We start from the raw sequence: 8,404 nt of genomic DNA, 5'->3' as shown, positions 1-8,404 counted from the left end.
ATGTATACATTAAAAAATAAATGTATTTTTCATCATCATATACTGTGTTTTTGTCACTCTAATGAATTTTATTATTTTATTATTTCTTCAAGGTTCTTCACCTTAAGAGATATCAAGTAGGCGTAACATGTTCTCAAAAAATTAGGGCTGGCACGCACAAGAATTCTGAGTCAGAGATTTTGCTGGTTTTGGCACGCACTCACAAAAAGGTTGCCCACCCCTGACCTAGATGGAGGCCACTACCAGGAATCTCCTGGGTCTCAGGATAGGAACGTCCCTGGGCCAAGAGGCGGCCTCCCACAATTCCAGGGGGCACTCTTCCCATGGAATACAATGTGCACAGTGTCCTTGGAATTGTGCAACACGGGGTCCTGACCTCGGTGTCTGGCTGTCTCCCTCCATTGCACTGACTGAGTGCCATAGAGGATATCCATGTTGGAGACCCCCAAGAGAACTGCAGACTCTCAGGCTTCCATAACTCATTGATGATGTAGTACTTGGTGCTTTCATTTCAGTTCATGTAATCCAGTGATGGCAAACCTTTTGAGCTCGGCGTGTCAGCATTTTGAAAAACCCTAACTTAACTCTGGTGCCGTGTCACATATAGAAATTTTTTGGTATTTGCAACCATAGTAAAACAAAGACATATTTTTGATATTTATTTTACATATTTAAATGCCATTTAACAAAGAAAAATCAACCAGAAAAATGAGTTCGCGTGTCATAGGTTTGCCATCACTGATGTAATCACTTCCTGTAACTTCCTGTCAAAGATGTCTGTGCAGGTGTGGGGCACACTGGGATTCTTAGACACACTGAGTGGGAACATGAGGCCCAGTGTCATGGCCAATGTGTGATTCCTCCCACAGCATGACTCGGACTCTGTGGCAAAGATTCACCTGGAAAAAGGTCAGCTTCACGCGGACGGTGTGGCCTCCGTTCTTGTAGCTATGTTTTTCTGAGGAAAGCATCGCCTTTTGAGAAAAGTGAGTAAGACATTATTCTAATTCATATCTGGGGCCTGGCAACTATTTCTCACTGTCCTTTAGCATTTTGGTTCTGGAAACAGACTGCACTTTAGAATTATCTAGAAAACTTTTTAAAAAGCCATATTGATGCCTGATTTCTTTCTCAGAACAATTAAACCATGATCTCTGAAGCAACTATATTTTTTTAAAGGTCCCCAAGTGGCTTTGTTGTGCCAGCAAGGGTTGCGAATCTGTGCCTCAGGTGGTTTTCTTATTCTTCCTCTGATCTCGCCCTCAGTGACGGACAGAGCTTCGGAAGGCTTGCCCAGCTGGAAGAACTCAGCTGTGAAACTGAACAAGGGACAATGAGACCACAAAAGCGATGTGACATGTCATTTAAAACAAATATTTACCAAGTGTCACATTCCAGGTCAAGTGCTGGGAACGCACAATAAATAACACAAGGTGCCTACCCTCAGCAAGTTTCTGCTCTTGATGGAAAGACAGGTACGTGAACGACTGTTCTGCTGAGCAAAATTAAACAGGTACTGCGGGAGCACGGCTGGGGAGAAAAGGAAAGGCTTGGGGGAAAGAAGGGCTTTGAGGTGGATCTTAAGAGTCAAGCATTGATCCATGGAAAGGAGGCAAGAAGTATTCCAAAGAGAGGAGTAATTTCAGCAAAGGCGTAGAAGCAAGGAAGTGGATGGGATGCTAGGGAATTATAGGAACCCAGTGGAGCTTCAGAAAATGGTGGGCTATGAGGCTGGAAATTTAAACGCAAAATTGGAAGGCCTCAGAAGCCCCCACAAGGAATCAATAGATAGGTATTGTGTGAGTCTGAATAATGTATGTCTTAGACAGAGGGACCACAACAAAGGTTTAAATCCAAACAGTGCTATGGCCAGATCTGAAACAAATAGGAATATGATCAACACGAACTTTAATAAACACATCTCTGGTAGCCCTAGCCAGTTTGGCTCAGTGGATAGAGCGTCAGCCTGTGGACTCAAGGGTCCCAGGTTCGATTCCAGTCAAGGGCATGTACCTTGGTTGTGGGCACATCCCCAGTGGGGAGTGTGCAGGAGGCAGCTGACAGATGTTTCTCTCTCATCGATGTTTCTAACTCTCTATCCCTCTCCCTTCCTCTCTGTAAAAAATCAATGAAATATGTTTGGAAAAACAACAACACATCTCTGGTAGTTACTCATCCTGCCCTCTGGCAACCTTCTCTCTGCTTATCCGCCTCCACTACTCTGGGGACCCGAACACACATCTATTGTATTCTTTGTGCCTTTTACGTAAGTTCCCTCTCTTCAAAACGCTCTTTCCTCCCTTCTTTGATAACTTCTACGTATGGAAGTCAGCTTCTCTGTGCTTTTTCCTATAGCACTTTTGCAGAGGTAGCTAATAATACTGCTTGTCGATTGTACTGTGTTTATTGAGATGTTTGTCTTTACCTCCAGACTGAGCCTGTCGTAGGGGTGGGGAACCTTTTATTCTGCCAAGGGCCATTTGGATATTTATAACATCATTGGCGGGCCACACAAAATAATCAACTTAACCATTAGCCTGCTATATTTGGTCAAATATTTAATCAACTCACCCCTAATGCCCTAGCCAGACCAAATGATTTCGAAGGCCTTATAGGACCCCCCGGGTGGGACGTTCCCCGCCCCTGCCTAGAGGATAGGAATGAGATGTTTTTAAAATTTCAATCACCAGGACTCAGCACAGTGGCTGGCACATTGGCCTTGAAGACTTACTGAATGAATGAATGGGAAAGCACTTACCAGGTGTTGGAAAGATTCAAACTTAGCAATGATGTCCTTGAATGTTTGAATGCAAAGATTCAGACATTTTTTTTCCATATTTAAAACCATTTGCTCAGCCGAAACCGGTTTGGCTCAGTGGATAGAGCGTCAGCCTGCGGACTGAGAGATCCCAGGTTCGATTCCGGTCAAGGGCATGTACCTGGGTTGCGGTCACATCCCCAGTAGGAGATGTGCAGGAGGCAGCTGATCGATGTATTTCTCTCAGCGATGTTTCTAACTCTCTATCTCTCTCCCTTCCTCTCTGTGAAAAATCAATAAAATATATTTTTTTAAAAAAAACACCATTTGCTCAGACTTGGGACATTTCTATTCTGAAGTGTTCACTTGTATAAGGAAAGTTACAGTTGCTGAATCTATCCATTTCTTTCCATATAGCAAGCAACACTTCTTTCTTTAGTAATAATCTGTGAAAGAAATGTTAAAGTTAATGTGTTTTTTGTCTAGTGGAAATATAAGTATCGCTCAAAAAGCCCCTGCAATCCACTGAGGCCCACAGAAGGGAAAACAATCCCCTAGGGGGTGTGACAATGGGATTTGGGGGCTTGCTGGGCTGAGAAGAGGGAGGGTGGGGTTCTTTGTAAATTTTGTTGATTTTCAGTTCTTGAAACGTATTTCACTAGTTGGGGGATTAAAAGGTTTCCTGGTGAGAGTGTCAATTGTCAAAGGATTGAAAGTAGATTCTATAATCCTATAAAAGAGAGTTCCGGCAGCTTCTCCAACAGGAATCTAGAAATATTTGGTATCTTGGAAATCATTTTGGTCTATTGTTCTACTCTCTTAGTTCTTCTATAACAATCTTGCTGCCCCCGGAAGAAATGGCAACTTTCATGAACTTAATTTTTGCACTGTTACTCTCATATCCTATTTGCAAAGCGCTTGGTCTATTTCTCCTTGAGGTTCTATTGGCTTTTGCTGCACTTATTTTAATTGTCTGTTGTTAGACTCACACATTCAGAAATGTCAGGTCTTCTTGGAGAATTGACCCCTTTATCAATGTGCCCCTTTTTATCCCTGATAATTTTTCTTGTTCTGAAGTCTGCTTTGTCTGGAATTCATATATCTACCCTCACCTTCTTTTGATTAGTGTTAGCATGGTATCCCTTTTTCCAGCCGTTTAATTTTAAGCTTTCTGTTTAAAGTGGTTTCTTGCAGAAAACATAGTTGGGTCATGTTTTTTTGTTCACTTTGACTACCAAACTGACAAAAAAATTGGTGTTTTCGAGCATTCATATTTAAAGTGGTTATTGATCTAGTTGGCCTAATATTTACCATGTTTGTAACTGTTTTCTATTTGTTGTACTTGTTCAATATTTTCTCCCTGCCCCTTTTCTGGTATATCAATTATACTTCTTTTTAAACTTTTTTTAGTAATTACTCTTGAGTTTATAATACATATTTCCAACTAATCTAAGTCTACTTTACAAGTGGTGCAAGTACCTTATAACAGAGTATTCACAGCTCCTCTCTCCTATCCCTTAAAACATTGCTACTATTTATTTTATCCAATACATTGTTACTATTATTACTTTGAACCGTTATCTATTAGATCAATTAAGAATAAGAAATAAAATATTTTAACTTCATTTACTGCTTCTTTTGGGTTCTTCCTTTATGTAGATTCAAGTTTATGATATATATTATTTTCCTTCTCTCTGAAAAAAATTATTTTAACATTTCTTACAGAGCAGATCTGCTGAAAATAAATTCCCTCTCTTTTTTTTCTTTATTGTTCCTTGACTTTTTTTGTTTATTGTTCAAAGTATTGTTCCTTTACTTTTAAAGGATAATTTTGCGAGACAACAAATTTCAGGTTTGTATTTTGTTGTTTTTCCCAACACTTTAAATGTGTCACTCCACTCTCTTCTTGTTTGCATGGTCTCTGATGAGAATTTTGATGTAATTCTTATCCTTCCTCTATAGGTAAGACGTTTTCCCCTCTGGCTTCTTTCAAGATTTCCTAATTGTTCTTTGAGTTTGAAAACAATATATGTAGGTGTAGATTTGGGGGCATTTATCTTGCTTGGTTTTCTATGAGCTTCCTGCATTTGTGGTTTGGGGTCTGTCATTAATTTTGGAAAATTCTCAGGCATTATTGCTTACAATATTTCTTGTGTTCCTTTCTTTTTCTCCTCTCCTTCTGGTATTTCAACTACATACATGTTTTGAAATTGTCTCACATTTCTTACATGTTCTATTCTGTGTGTTTTTTCCTTTGCGTTTCAATTTGGGAATTTTCTATTGATAGATCTCAAACTCACTGATTCTTTCCTTGGGACCATATCTAGTCTACTGACAAGCCCATCAAAAGCATTCTTTCTTTTCATTACTGTTTTTCATTCCTAATATTTCCTTTCAACACTTTTTTTCTTTTCTAAAAAATTTATCTTTATTCTTCGAGTTTCCACCTCTCTGCTTACATTACCTACTTGCTCTGCATGTTGTTAACTTTTTCCATTAAACCCCTTGCCATATTAATCATAGTTATTTAAAATTCCCTGTCTGATAATTACAAAAGCTATGCCACAGCCAAGTCGGATTCTGCTTTGTGTATGTATGGATGTGTGTGTGTGTGTGTGTGTGTGTAGATTGCAGAGAGGAAGGGAGAGGGAGATAAAAACATCAATGATGATAGAGAAGCATTAGTTGGCTGCCTCCTGCACGCCCCCTACTGGCGATCTAGCCCATAACCTGGACATGTGCCCTTGACCTGAATTGAACTGGGGACCTTTCAGTCCACGGACCGATGCTCTATCCACTGAGCCAAACCAGCTAGGGCCTTGCTTTGTTTCTTTAGACTACACTTGTACTTGCCTGTTAATAGTGTTATCAGTGAGGAGCTCTCCGTGTCCCCACCTGTGGCCAGTGGAAGTGGGCTCCTTGCAATGTCACAAGAAAAGGAATTTTCTGAGACTTGCATAGGAAAATGAGTGATATTTATTGGTGTGGGATTAAATTCCTGAGTTTCCAAGGTTCCCTCTCCCTCCATCCTGCCATGGGAGAAGTCCAGCTGTGTTATCAGCAGAGCTAGGATGAGAGGTGTTGCCCATTCCATCTTTGCACAGTCCAGTCCAGTATCAGGCTAGCTTAACTTGTGTTCCCAGCTGCAGCCCAGTAAGTGTGGGGTCACATGGCCACAGGCCATGCAGATTCTAGGGCCACATGGCTATGGAGGTAACATGGGTGAGTACAAGGAAGCAGGAGCAAAGCCAGGGGAACAAGAGAGGGAGAATCTGGGATTTTAAGATTTCATGAGCTTGCAGTGGCTCCACACTCTCTAGCCAATTATCTTTGTTCCAGGTTAGACTGACAAGCACCTTCCCTGCTTCACCCCAACTTTGCTGAGCATGTATCAGTCTTCCCCTTTGTCGGGTCCCTTCCTCCAGTGATCTGCAGGGAATGGACCAGTGGTTCCCTGGGGAGTGTGAAATTGCAGCTTCCTGGTGAAGCTGCCCAGATGGTCATGCTTATAATGTTTGGTTTTCCCTTTGCTCCTTATTATCCTTATATAATAAAAGGCTAACATGCAAATTGACCGAATGGCAGAATGACCAGTCGCTATGACGGGCACTGACCACTAGGGGGCAGACGTTCAACACAGGAGCTGCCCTCTGATGGTCAGGGCTCTCCCACAGGGGGAGCACTGCTCAGCCAGAAGCCTGTGCACTGGGCTCTAGTTATTAATAACTAGCTACTTACAACAGTAACAGTAGGTCTTGTAATGTTTGGTTAAAATCCAGATATCATGTATCTGGTATGGGAAGGGGAGTGAATTGGCTCTTAAGGTCAGGTTTTATGTTAATCTGTTTAGGAGCTGTGTTTAGTGTTTGCCATACAGGTAGATATCAGAGGCTTCAATTTCCTTCAGAGTCTTTCTTTTCTTTGGATTTTCCTAAAAAACTTCTTATATAGAGACTGCACCCTGAAGATCTTTCAACTGTAACCCAGTTATTTTACTGGAGCCCTGTAGATGTGGTGGTAAGGTGAAGGGTAAGGGGCAGCATTCTATAATCTTGTTTCAGTCTTTAGTGGGCCTGTGTCCTTGGGCTGTGACCTTCACAAGTATTTCTTATCCTTTCCCCCATTGGAAGAAACAGGAAGGCTAGGAGGGGCTGGATTTGGGTAATACCCCCCCCCTGATCCGGGACACCCTTCAGGCCAGCAGGGGAGGGCAGTTATGGACTACCGGGTCTGTCTGGCTAAGTCTCCCCCCCCCGCCCCCACATCCTCACACCCCCTGCTGAGTAGGCCTCTTTCTTATGGAAGAAGACTGGGTATATTTAAGAAATGGTTTCTTTTCTTCTCTGCCAGAAACATGAGGGTTTTTTCATTGTCTCTTCACCTTGAGAATCTGGTGAGGTTCCTGGAGGGAAATCCATGGACATGTTCCCCTAAGACTGCAGCTCCCAGGAGGTTCTCACTCACACACTAGTCCATGCTCAAACTCTGATAACTTGTCAAAGTTACTGTTTAAATGTTCTTATCAGCTTAAGGCTCCAGGGCCTTCTGTCTCCAGGGAAGCTGATCTTGGCTGTAACTCTCTGTATTTGCCTGTCTCTCCCGATTCTTGGGGGAAGTTTGCCTTGTAATCTCAATTCTCTGATGACTCCAAGAAAAGTAATAGATTTTCAGCTTTTTTTTTTTGGTAAGAATATGAGTGACAATTTTCAAGTTCTTTGCTTAGATTTTTTTAATTTATTTTAGAAATTGCCTTTCAAGGCTTTCTTAATGTTCCTTGATCTACAATTTCTACTTCTACACCCACTCCACTGGAGGACTCTAAGAACTGAGTTTCCTTTATGACTTGTGAGGACAATATCATTAGTGAATAGATTCTAACTAAGCAAGTCATCTTAATATTCACAAACACATATAAAAAAGGCTGGGTGTGGAAGTTAGGCCATCACCTGCAACCTGGACCTGGCTTCAAAGCCAGCCATCTGCTTGTTCATTGATGGCAGCTGGTATAACAGGAAGAACTTGGGAAGGAAATTAGCAAACCCAGTTGAAGTTCACACTCTGTCATTAACGGGGTGAACTGGAGTGAGTCACTTAACGATTTTTGTTGAGCCTCAGTGTCACTAGCTATAAAATTGGAATAAGGACATTGGTATTAAGGCCTCCACCAGTTTTGGGGGAGATCACAACTTGTCTGAGCTTCAATTTGTGGGCCTGTTACAATGAAGTCTTGTGCCCTTGTCACCTCACAGTTGTTGTGTGTGTGTTGTGTTTTTGGGTTTTTTTGGGGGGTGGGGGGGCCGAGAAGCGGGGGCGAGTGCGAGAAGGCACAATCTTTCTGAGCGTCAATTTCTAAGAACACACAGCCAGCCCGCCAATAAAATTCCTGGAAAAACAGAGGGAAAGGAACAACATTTTTGCAAAATGCAGAGGGTTCTACCAATGTGAATTGACTCATATTTAAAACACAACAAACTGACTTAAAAAGCGTTGACGCGTCTCTTACCTTCTGGTTCCAGCATTACTACCCCATTGCAGAAATGAAGACCACTTTTGAAAAAAAATTCTCGCCCGCCTGGGTTCCCACCTGCGCGCTGGCCACACCCCGCAAGGCTGGGACAGGGCGGTGGGGGCGTGGCCTAGCCGGCC

General features: G+C 42.1%; 1 protein-coding gene and 1 long non-coding RNA gene across 2 annotated transcripts in view; one reads left to right on the top strand and one right to left on the bottom strand.

Moving 5' to 3' along the window:
* LOC102768605 overlaps positions 1–8,380 on the bottom strand; it is a 27,693-nt gene extending 19,313 nt beyond the window's left edge. Inside the window, exon 1 of the long non-coding RNA XR_435380.2 lies at positions 8,262–8,380. This is a non-coding gene — a long non-coding RNA (uncharacterized LOC102768605). The remainder of the gene's footprint in view (positions 1–8,261) is intronic.
* The window catches only part of STX17 (syntaxin 17), a 50,354-nt gene continuing 44,569 nt past the window's right edge, over positions 2,620–8,404 (top strand). Inside the window, exon 1 of the mRNA XM_015560483.1 lies at positions 2,620–2,632. The gene's annotated coding sequence lies outside the window, so the exon portion shown is untranslated. The remainder of the gene's footprint in view (positions 2,633–8,404) is intronic.

This window comes from Myotis davidii, unplaced genomic scaffold, assembly GCF_000327345.1.
Source record: "Myotis davidii unplaced genomic scaffold, ASM32734v1 scaffold534, whole genome shotgun sequence".
Lineage (NCBI taxonomy): Eukaryota > Metazoa > Chordata > Mammalia > Chiroptera > Vespertilionidae > Myotis > Myotis davidii.
The sequence above is the reverse complement of the archived record's forward strand: the minus strand, read 5'-3'. Positions and strand labels throughout refer to the sequence as shown.